Raw genomic sequence first — 12,574 nt, 5'->3', positions numbered from 1 at the left:
TCCCAGGCCACAAGCAGGGAGCTGGATGGGAAGGGGAGCTGCTGGGACCATAACTGGCATCCCTAAGGGATCCAGGCGTGTTCACGGCGAGGACTTTATCTGCTCGGGCACACCCAGGGTTAGAATGTTGATTTGTTTATTTGTATATAGCTTCTTTATTAAAAAAATAACTTGTCCGTTTTTCTGCTTTATCATATGATTTAAATTTATAAATGTTATACAGCTGAATAGATCATTTCACTAAGTGCCAAAATATAATGTATTTATCTATTATTGATGAATTATTAAATAAATTATTTGGTTAATGCCTTATTTTTAGAAGGCATGATAGCATCTTATATATTACTTACTTGTATGCCTTGTAAATTTTAAGTTCAGCTTGTCCTATTCTCAAAATTATGCAAGGCTGTGTTCAGTACTATATAACACAAATGAAAGAAATTTGCATACACAGAAATATACATATATGTACACCATAGGCATGTACACATGCAGAAGGGTGAAATAAAAGAACTGGAATCAATGCATAAATTATCAGATAACATAGTTAGAATCAGATTATTTTAATATATGTTCCTACTTGTTTTGTTCTGAAGTATGTTCACCTTCTTGATTACAAAAATGCCCTACTTTAATGGATTAGAATTTATCATTCACTTGAAATTTATCATTCATATTCAATGCAATTATTCCTATCATTATTAATATTAAGATTTCCAAATTTCCATCATACATGTGGTGATGTTAAAAATACATCTATTTTGTCAAAATATTAATCTAAATATTTAAAAACTGAAGAATACTTAAAATGTTGTCACTTTGTTATATAGAACCATGTTTATTTTCATCTTTACCGATATATGAAGTGTGTTACATTTTCAGATATTTTAATATTTTGCTCAGCCATGTTTACCCTGTTTTCCCTCTATGTTCTTTCTATAAAAAAATGTCCAGACTTATAAAGATGAAACCATACAACATAAAATTATAAACATTATTTGTTGACCATAAAGTGAGTTCTGATTGAAAAAATACTGAGTTTCTTTAAATAATAAGCTATGCAGCCCTCAGTCTGTGGATCTGTAGATTCTGGAAGTTGGAGCTGAAAATGCATCTTGAGGAACACTATTAACCACTAGGTGGTAGCATGTCCTTTTTCATTTTGTTAAAAATGGTCAGACATTCAATTCATTTGTTTAAATATTTAATCATAGGTACTGATAATACTAAATTTGAAAAATAAGTTCAGTCTTATGTTTTATTGCTGTTCCTTCAGATATTTAAAGGTTCCCATGGGAATGTCATTCCAATTTCATGTTTCATGTTTACTTTTTTCAGGTTATGACCACTTTTCAGGGCTTTGTTGTGCAGATAATATCAAACATGTACCTCTACTTTTACATGCAACATTCAAACATTCGAAGCCTTATTGCAGTTGATTTTTTTTTATATATTTAAAATGTATCTTACAAAGATATTTGTTTACTTGCACCACAAATATCTGGGTAGAATGTTTTATTGAAGATGCATTATTATTTTTTTAAGATTGTTTATATTATTAAAAAGACAGATTTCCAGGGAAGGGAAGACAGACAGATAATACAGAGAAACTGGGGAGAAAGAGAAATAGATACAGAGTGAGAAACTTGGCATTATCTTGTTTGTTTTCCAAATGGCTACAATGACCAGAGCTAGTCCACAATGAAGACAGGAGCCAAGAGTTTCATTTGAGAATCTTTCATTGGTTCAAAGAACTTGACCATAGCAAAGCCAGAGGCCAAAGTCTTCAAGTCAGTTTCCCACATGGGTTGATATTCACAAATGCATTTTCTTCCACTGCATTCCCAGGACATTTTCAGAGAGCAGAATGAAAATGACACACAGAGAACTTGAACTGGTACCCATGTGGTGTGTTCGTATCATAAGCATGGCTTAACCTGCTATTCCACAATCACTGTCCCCAAAGATACTACCATTAATGAGAACCTATTTCATTCAATACCACAGCAATGCAAGCTAAGTAGATAAATGAATTAAAATCATATACTATTTTATGTCGAGAGAAGATCATAGTATCAAGTGCTTCCATTAATGAAAGAGGAATGTCTCAAATTAAAGATTTAAAGATGGATCTTGGGAAAAACAAGATGAGAGCAAGAATAACAGAAAAAGAAGGAAAAAGCCACACCCAGAATTAGCAAGACAAAAAAAAATAAAAATGATTAGAGCAGAAATAAATGAAATCGAAGCAAAAAATAATCAATATCTCAGGGAGTTTTTTTTGTTTGTTTGTTTGTTTGTTTTCAAAAATTTGAAGAGTGAAAAGACCCTTCAAAAACTTGCAAATCATCTATCTGACAAAGATAGCTGTCAGAGGTTAATGTCCTGAATATGTCGGTGACTTAATAAACTCAACGACAACAACAATGGAAAATAATAAAAATCAAATTGGGAAATGGACATTCTTTAAACATTTATTTGTTCATTTATCTTATTGGAAAGACATATTCTCAGAGGACACAAAAGCAGATGCTAAGCTGATCTGAAGCCAGGAACCGGTAGTTTCTTCCATGTCTCCACAAGAGTCTAGGGTCCTGAGTCTTTGGGCATTCCTGTCACTGTTTTCCCAGTGTTCCACTATTTTTCCCTGAGTTCCACTGTTTTCCTTAAGCAGGAAGCTGAATGGAAAGTGGAGCAGCTAGGATACAAACTGGTGTCCATATAGGATCCCAATATTTGCAAGGCAAGAACTTTGGCAACTGGGCTACCATGCTAGGCCCTATCAATATGTTGTTAGTATTACATTTTCAGATCACCAAATCATGTTTAATATTTATTAAAATCAATGTAGGTTTAAAAAAGAAAAAAGAAACTCATTTAACAGGGCAATATTTATCAATTATGACTAACATTTTATATTAAGTATTCATTAATTGCACATTGCATAAATGATAGATTCAATATTAAATGATTATTACTAATCCCATATTAAACTGTAGAAATTATAATTGACAAATTATGTTTTATGCTTAAATTTTATTTATATAAACAATTCCTTGTATTTTTCAATACGTATTTAAGAACATAGTGAAACATCTGAACTTACTTACCTCCTGTTCAAATAGCCCATCCAATCTTCTCTTTCCTTATTTATTTTTTAATTTTCAATGTCATATTTTTAGATCACTTCAAAGTCACAGGCTTAACTAGTGATCTGGTTAGGAATTCAACATTTGCAAATAGGTAAAAACTAATTACTGTTCATCTGGAGTGTTGACAAATGTTACAAAATACATTAAAACTTCTAGATGTTGATTTCACATGTACAGAATTTTTAAAATATTCTCTGTGAGTGGCCACATTTCAGGGAAAATAATTAAGGTTTTATTTTATTTTATTTGTATTAAATATGTTGCATTATGTGACACAGTTTTTACTAGGCAGGACACAAAAATTAGTTACTCCTCACAAGGGTATTGAAGATTTCTCTGCACACCCTTCCTAAAAATGTTCTGCACCTCAGCTGTTGACAAATGCGTTGTTAGGATTTATCTTATTTTATATTAAAGCCGAATGTCCTGAAAAAAGAAGTGTCTTGTGTATGATGGTTCCTTCCCCAACTGGCAGCAACAGCTGGAGCTGAGCTGATCTGAAGCTAGGATCTAGGAACTTCCTTTGTGTCTCTCATGTGGGTGTAGGGTCCCAAAGCTTTGAACCATCCTCTTCTGTTTTCCCAGGACACCAAAAGGGATCTGAAGGGGAAGTGGGACATACACTGCCACCCACATCTGATCCCAGCACATGCTACCTGAGGATTTAGCCACTAGGCTATTGTGCCAGGTGGAAAGCAGCACCTTTTTGCAACTAGCTTATTTCACCAACCATAATGCTTTTAAGTGATTTTTTTTTTTGGCAAAAGATAGAAGTTGTTCCTTTTTATGGCTGTGTGGTATTCCATAGTGTACACATATGATGCTTTCCTTATCCAGTATTCCATTGACAGGTGTTTGGGTTAATTTCACAATTTATGAATTGTAAATTGAGATAAATACACATGATGGTCCAGATAATTCATATACTGATTCCAATTTTGTTAAATCCCCAGATGTGGGATGACCAGGTCAATGTAGGATTTCCAGATCTGACTGGACTCTCAATACTGTCCTCGGTATTGGATGGATACTAATCCTCTACCAGCTGCATAGTTCAAAAATATTTTTATCTCATTCTTTAGGTTACCTTATAATTTTTTTTTCAGTGATTACTTTGCAGTGTAAAAGCTTATTCACTGTTTCTAATTGCGTTTGCTTATTTTTGCTTTATTAAGGGTTTTTTTTTTTTTTTTTACATTTTTTAAGGAGTCTTTGTCCATGTCTGTGCCTTCTGGACTTTTCCAGAAGTTTTCTTCTTCTAATTTGATGATATCCAATCATATATTCAGATTCTTGATCCATAGTATGTTGAATTCTATATATACGTTTGAAGGTAGGGCTCTTATTTCACACTTTCCACATGTGGATCAAATTTTCCCAGCTCTATTTGCTGGAAAGATTATTTTTTCCCGTTGGAATGATTTCAGTATGCCTCAAAAAATATAGTTTACATGTAGACCAATTTCTAGTATTTGTATTCCATTTCGTTCATTTGCTTGTCTGTTTTTGTACCAGTTCCAGGCTATTTGGATTAACTCTACCCAACAGCATATATTAAAGTCTGATATTGTGATGCCTCCAGCTTTGTTTTGGATGCTTAAGATGGGTTTATTTATTTAGGTTTTTTTTTTTTTTTTGCATTGCTTTGTGAATTTTAACATTGTTTCTTCTAGTTCCTAGAACAATGTTGTAAATATTTCAATTGGGATCACACTATATCTGTAAATTAATTTCAGTAGCATTAACATATTAATATTAATTTTGTCTGTTCATGAACATGTAACATTTCCCCTTTTGGGTGTGCTATTTTTTGTTTCATGGTATATGATTTTCGTAATATAGGTCCCTCACAACCTCGGCAGCATACATCTCACAGTCTAAGAAAGGCAGGGATTTGTGCACACCTTAAAATTTAGGTGTATTTGCAGCTCCTTGACAGGTTACCAGTCCACTCAAAGTCAGCGCGGAACTCTGTGGTCCTGGCTTCCTTCAAAATGTTTGGCTCTACATTTTTGCATGCTCCATGATAACCCCCAGGAATGACCCTAACCTGCAGCTGTATTCAAAACCTGGGGTCCATATTTCCATGGGAGATTTTATACAAAAAATTGTCATCAGTGACTCTGGCTGTCAATTTTGCTCCCATGTTTCAACCCATTGGTACCATCTTCTCCATTCCCCATTGTTGTTTCTTTGCTCACTGCTGCACAATTATGGCATCCATATTTCTCCATGATATCCCTCCACTCTCTACAGAATTCCCACTGCAAACTTTTCTCACACTGTCCGTTGGGAATTCACCTGTCCCTACAATTATCTTCTTATAAAATCTGTGATTAAGAATTTGTTCAACTCCTTTTCACTATAAATCAAAATTGAATTTTTTGTCATTGCAATTCATGATTCTTAAATAATGTGTTTTTATATCTCTCTAGCAGTCACGGTTATCTTAGTACAAAAGGAATGGGACTAATGTGATGAATCTATAACTGCATATATGAAACATTTGAAACCTGTTCTCTCTATATAAATAAATGATTAATTGAAAGCTAAATATCATCAACTATTGTATATTCAGAAAAAAAGATAAAAGCAGAATAAAATGGCAGTACTCATTAATAATTATAAGAGAACATATAGTAACTTTTGTTAAATATGATTTTAAATTTTTAAATGCATGTATCTTTACATTTTTAGATGCAATTGCTTTTAATGAGAAAAATAAAGCTGAGTTACATGTTTATAGCATAAATCTCCATCTTTCACAATGATTACTGCCTGACTCGAGCAAAAGTTTGAATGTGAGCTGAACGAAGACAAAATTTTCCAATTGGATGACAGGGATTTCATAAGTTGAGCCGTCAGTTTTCCTGGACTTGTAGTGACATGAAATCAAGGTTAGGTATAGCATCCAGTACCATCCAGGGCCTCTGATATTGGCTGCCGATTTCTCAATTACAAGGCCACATGCTTACTCTTCATTAGGATTTGGTTATCTCATTATATTGGTATTAGAGTTGAAAGCAACCTTAAGCCTCTATTTTCTCTGTCTGAATTTTATATTTCATCGTTATTAGGTGGATAACATTTTCTCTCAAAGCTTTCAACATGCTATATAAAGTGGCTTGATGTTATTTTATTCCTAGGCAATATCATGTATTAGAAACATATAGGTTCCTCCAAAACAATTTAATTTTATTATCATGCAATTATTCTTAAATATTACCAGAATTTGTTTATGAATATTTTCAATTTTCAATATATATTCCTTTAATGAAAGGTTAAAATGTGCTTTGCTTAGTGAAATGCAAAACAAAATACTCAAAATATTTGATCATCACAGTGTCCAAATCTTTAGTAAGACAGATTGACATCAACTTAATTTTTGGCAACTCTTCTCAGTTTTAATATACATCGCATAAATATAAATATTGACCATTCTGAAAATTGTTGAACCATAATTTAAATTCTAGTTTCTAGCAAATGTGAAAAAAGCAGAAAAAATCTGAAAGTATTTTATGTGCAACCTATCACATGTCTTAACAACCAAAATGCTCTTGTAAATATCTCTTTTAAATATATGTGGCAGCTCTTCCACAAGTTTGGTTTAAAATAGCTTTGCTAATCTTCAAGATTTTGCAAAAAAAAAAAAAAAAAAAAAAGAAAGAAAGAAAGAAAAAAACCCAAAATACAAGTTTTCTTTGTGAGAATTTATCTAATATTGTGACTGATTTTAAATAATATACATTGTATTCTTATATATTTTTGAAATATTCTTTACATTATTACCCTTAAATGTGTGGGAAATGAATATATTAATATTCAACTATGAATGTTTGAGGTAATCCCTTTACCATTATCACCTTGCTCAGGACCATTACAGTGTGAAGAATTTCAGCAGAGTGAAACTTAAATGTTTCATGAAATGGCAAAATGTATTTTTTCAGTGTTGATTAAAAAATTCATGTGATCTATTTCTGACTTCTTTTTAAAGAAAGAAAAACAAAAGAAAAAACAATGAAGTACTTTAGTGTAAATTGGTAGAACTATCATGAACAATACAGAAATGATGTCCAATAATCTATTCTTCAATGAACATATATCATAATTACTTTGTAAACCAAGTATTTTTAATAATTTTCCACGCAAAAAGTTCACAGAATTTGTCAAATCATATAATCAATACATATCCACTTTGTTTCAGGTGTGAATTACTTTCTGCACTTTCTGCAATAAGACAAAATAAATCTGTGAGAAGAGTGGAGGAGGGGATCACCATGAAGGGGATGTAAAGCCAGGCACTGAAGAGTGTGAAAGTTCACAGGAATAAAGTGTCACTGATGGAAGGCGGACTAGTAGATAATGAGAAGTTACTGAAGGAAGAGAAACGGTGGGGCTGCAGGAGACCTTCATTCCCGAATGCCAGTGATGCTCTTGAAGACACACAGGGACTGTTTACTTCTGAATGTGGGATGCGAGGCCAGGACCATCCTTGATGTCATTATTCAAAGGGTATTGCTTTCAGTGTGGACATTAAGGATAATGTGAACACATATAAAATAGTGTGGAGTGCTCCAGTGAAGGGTAGAAAGTCTCAGGGTTTAACTTAGCAAACACTTAAATGCATTGTTTTTTAATGGTTATACATTATGATTAATACTCCTAAGGTTAACATGAACATCATGCCTGTATTAAGAAGATTGAAGTGATGATAGGGTGTAAGTGGACATGTGGTTTTGACTCAATAGAGATAGAATTGGTTATCTCCATTTTAAAATATTTTATAGAACATACTAGTCTTTACTGATATGTATAAAACCTTCTATACAGATTACCTTCTTTTCCAATCAACTAGATGTAAATCAACTTATACTTCTATGATTTCGGCATTACTCTGCATCTTCCATGTCTTTCAAAGCCCCGCTTTCTTAGGTCTTGATCCCTCGCGTGCCTTGTGCAAGGCATTAAGAGAATAAACACCTAACTCTGTTGTGCTACTCAGAATGGAGCCTTTGGAAGATGATTAAACTGGAGATGATCCGAATGGAGCACTTTTGATGAGGTCATGACCAGGCACACCCGCTCTCACCTTCAGTGTTAAACCCTGCACTGCCTCCAGATGGCCAGCAGTAACCCCGTCGTCTAATGCTGCACCAGCAGAATTTACCACATTCTAGACTAACAACTTCCAAAACGGAAAACTGAAATAACTCTCCATTACTTCATAAATAGCTTCTTTCAGATATTTTGCTGCAGTCCTAAAAAACAAAGCTGGCTACTATAGTCTCTTTGCTACTTAAAAATTATTAAATTGTGATGGAGTGTTATTCAATTAAAATGTTAATGCATATATATGCAACAAAAGCATGCAATTAAACAGAGTCCTTTAACAATGCACAGGGGTATTGCACAGCTACATACTATAAATGATAGCACAGTTTGCTGACTAGTGTTAATAACTTCTGACACATTGTAACTCTTTAGAATAGGAGAATCTGAATATTCCCAATTCAAAGAAATATTAAGTGTTTGGGCCAGGCACAGTGGTCTAGTGGCTAAGGTCCTCACCTTGCACTCTCCAGGATCCCATATGGGCACAGGTTCTATTTCCAGCTGCTCCACTTCTTATCCAGCTCCCTGATTGTGGCCTAGGAAAGCAGAAAAGGATGGTACAAAGCCTTGGGAACCTGAACCCATGTGGGAAACTGGAAAGAGGTTTGGGGCTCCTGGCTTCAGATTGGTGCAACTCAGAACATTGGGATTGCTTGGGGAGTGAATCTCTGTCTCTCCTCTCTGTATAACTGACTGTCCAACAAAAATAAATCTTTAAAAAAATGTTAAGTATTTGAGGTAACAGATACATTAATCCTTCTAATTTAATCATAGTGCTCTGTGTGTGTTGAATCATCAATTGTATCCCATGAATAAATATAATCATCACATGATAATTTAGAAATAGATACGAAATCCTCATTAGATATTTGGTTTATAAGAAATAAGTTATAGAAACTTTATCTTTTGTAGCCAGTTAAGATTGAGCGTCATTTTTAGAGCTCTTACTTTGGGAGATATCTCCAATAGAAGTAATTATTTTAAAATTATAAGATAAGTATACTTATAGTCAATTAATATTCAGTAGTATTTTTCCTGGTACAACATTGATTTTGAAAATATTTCTGATCTTAGTAATTGAACATTATTTCATATCACAACATATGAAGCTTTGTTTACTTATGACCTGTGATCACAGATATCATTGGGTAGTAAAATAGAAAGAAAATATATTTTTTCAAAAAGTAATTGAATATTAAATTATTGAAACAGTAATTTGTTTTTATTTTTCTCTTATTTATTTAAAAGTGACAGTGTCACACAGAGAGACACATAAGAAACAGAAGCACAGAAAGAGTTTCTGTCTACTGGTTCATCCCTTAAATGGACACAGTAACATTGGCTGGGCCATGCTGCAATCCGCATCCAGACATGAGATCCCTAGGTCTCTTACCTGGAGATCAAGAGACCGGGCACTTGGAGCATTTGCTGCTGCTTTGTCAACAGCTGGACCAGAAGTAGAACAGAAAGGACTGAAACTAGTCCTCTAGTGTGATGCAAAAATAGCATCACGATTCTGGCTTTACACACTGTTAAGTCCTTGCCACTAAGTTGGAAATGCAAAGTATATGTTGTAGTATCCATTCCCCACAAGTATATGCTAAAACTTCTGGTGCAATGTCTGCTTTTAATTACAGTGTCTCTTTTTAAACATAGGAATCACCATTACGTTGACCAAAACTATCGTTTTAAAAATGATCATACCAAAGACTTCATTGCTGTGACATTTCACTGATGAAAATATGTGTTTGGCAGTAAATATACATTGCATTTGCAGCAATGGTAGAATGTTCACTTGGATAAAATAATACTCATATCCTCCGATTGTGCAATTTCTCATGGAATGATAGATTACAACATTACCTGTATATGTCATGGTGGGGGGGGGTTCATCACAGGAGGAACATCTGATATCATGAATAGTACACAAAATATCTTACAGAAACTCTGTAACTCACTCCTTTCCCTCTGGACAAGAATACCTTAAATTTTCTAAGATAAGCAAATCCTTTTTTTTTTTTTTTTTTGGATCAGAGGGGATAATCTCTGAGATAATTTCCCAGGGCAATGTAAACATCTGGCTCAGTAGAGATAAAGTTGTAAATACCTATACAAAAATAGGCAGTTTCCCAAGTTCAAGTTACTTTCTCATCGCTTAATTCTCCTTGAAGAGATTTTTGCCTATCACATTCAAACCATGAAGAAATAAAAACGTGTTCATGCAGCATGCTTTCTGATATAACTTTAGTACATGAGAAAGTTTTGTGATCCTTCGCAAACTATCCTAAATAGATGACCAATATTGCTGATATGGTCTGCATTCTAGATCTTAAAATACTGTGGTGTTGTTCAGAGGATCAAAATCAACAGTAAAGGTATCAAAACAGCAATCGCTTTTGTTGTGTTAACAGTAAGTGCTTCATATCATCATGCGACAGAAAAACAACAGCTAAGAACATTGGAAAATATGATTTAAATTAAAAAAAAAAGGACAGGCATTAATGCAAAAATTAAGTGGAAATTTAGATTTCCACAAGACTATAATAAAATTGATTTGTATCATGATTCTAAACCTTTATATTAAGAAATAATCTTAGGGGCCTGGTGTGATAGCGTAGCAGTTAAAGTCCTTTCCTTGAATGCGCCGGGATCCCATATGGGCAACAATTTTAATCCCTGCAGCCCCACTTCCCATCCAGCTCCCTGCCTGTGGCCTGGGAAAGCAGTCCAGGACAGCCCAAAGCCTTGGGACCCTGCCCCCATGTGGAAGACTGGGAAGAAGCTCCTGGTTCCTGGCTTCGGATTGGTTCAGCTTCAGCCGTTGCAGCCACTTGGGGAGTGGCCCTCGGACATATCTTCCTCTCTGTGACTCCTTCTCTCTGTATGTCTGCCTTTGCAATAAAAATAAATAAATCTTTAAAAAAATAATGAGTTTAAGAACCTGTGTGATGTCATAATTGGCTAATCCTCCACCTTCAAGTGCTGCATCCGATATGGGCTCAGGTTTATGTCCTGGATTCTCCACTTCCCATCCAGCTCCTGTTTGTAGTTTGGGAAACCAGCAGAGAATGATCCAAATCACCCTGTATCCATGTGGGTGATCCAGAATACACACCTCTTTCCTGGCTTCAGATCAGCTCATCTCCAGACCTTGCAGCTGTCTGGGGAGTAATCAGTAGATGAAGGACCTTTCTTTCTGTTAAACTGCCTTCCCAATAATAATATATAAGTGTTATATACATATATATAAAATAATTTTAACATCTCAGTAAAGAAAATATTAAATATGAGTAAATAATAATACATTACTAGAAAATTAAAATCCTTTTGTTTTGTCTAAGTATTAATCAAATGTATGTTACTTCATAACAATGGTATATTTATACAGACATGATTAAACAATATTAATAAAAAAATCCTCAGTGTTACTAAATTTGCCAAAATAATGAGAAAGGAGAGCGTATATACTTACCCTGATGTAGGGAAAAATATGGGACATTTGAATACTTCTTTATGTATTAAAATAGCGAGTTAATAACTCAGAGGAACTCTATTAGAAAGGGACTTTCAGCCAGGGTTGCTTCACTACTGAGTTCTAGGAAACATTTTAAGAAGAAATAATACAGCACTATACAAACTTGGGGAATCAGTTATATAAAAACACTGGATTCCATTCGTGGATCCAGAAAATTCTGTCTTTAATATTGTTAAATCTTAACACCATTATTCAATATCATTATACACAAAAAATATTCCAGAAATGCAAATACTAAAATATAAAGGCATAAGAAGCTAATTTAAGGAACTTGATACTGGCTTCAAATCTGGAAATTGGAAAGCCACTAGTAGCACGTTTTTGTGTGTGTGTGTGTGTGGTGTGGAAATCATAAGGGTAAGAAACACATGATGACATACAAAAGTAAAATCAAAAACATAGTGTTAATTGTTATTCTAAAAGAGCAACAGCAGCTAAGAATAGAAATTGCTTCAGCATTTCATAGGCCACTAAGAGGCGGATTAGAATACTGGAGATCTGTTTTCTCATAGCAGACTCGGGATCTGGAAGCCTGGCATTCCCAAATGTGCAGAGCCATATTCCTGGTGAAAACTTCAGCGACAGATGTGCTGAGGTCTCTCATGGAATCTCCTGGATTTTCGATTTTGGGTTTTTATTTAAAGACAATGGACAAGAAGAAAACATTTGAAAAAAAAAAAAAAAAAACATACTGTGCCATCAATGATTCTCAGGGCTTCAGCCTGCAGAAGGCCCTGAGGTCATCGTGGTCACCAAGGGAAGGCAGTGGTGTTCT

The sequence above is a fragment of the Ochotona curzoniae genome, unplaced genomic scaffold, assembly GCF_017591425.1.
Source record: "Ochotona curzoniae isolate NIBS_2020 unplaced genomic scaffold, NIBS_Ocur_1.0 contig_3498, whole genome shotgun sequence".
Classification (NCBI taxonomy): domain Eukaryota; kingdom Metazoa; phylum Chordata; class Mammalia; order Lagomorpha; family Ochotonidae; genus Ochotona; species Ochotona curzoniae.
The sequence above is the reverse complement of the archived record's forward strand: the minus strand, read 5'-3'. Positions refer to the sequence as shown.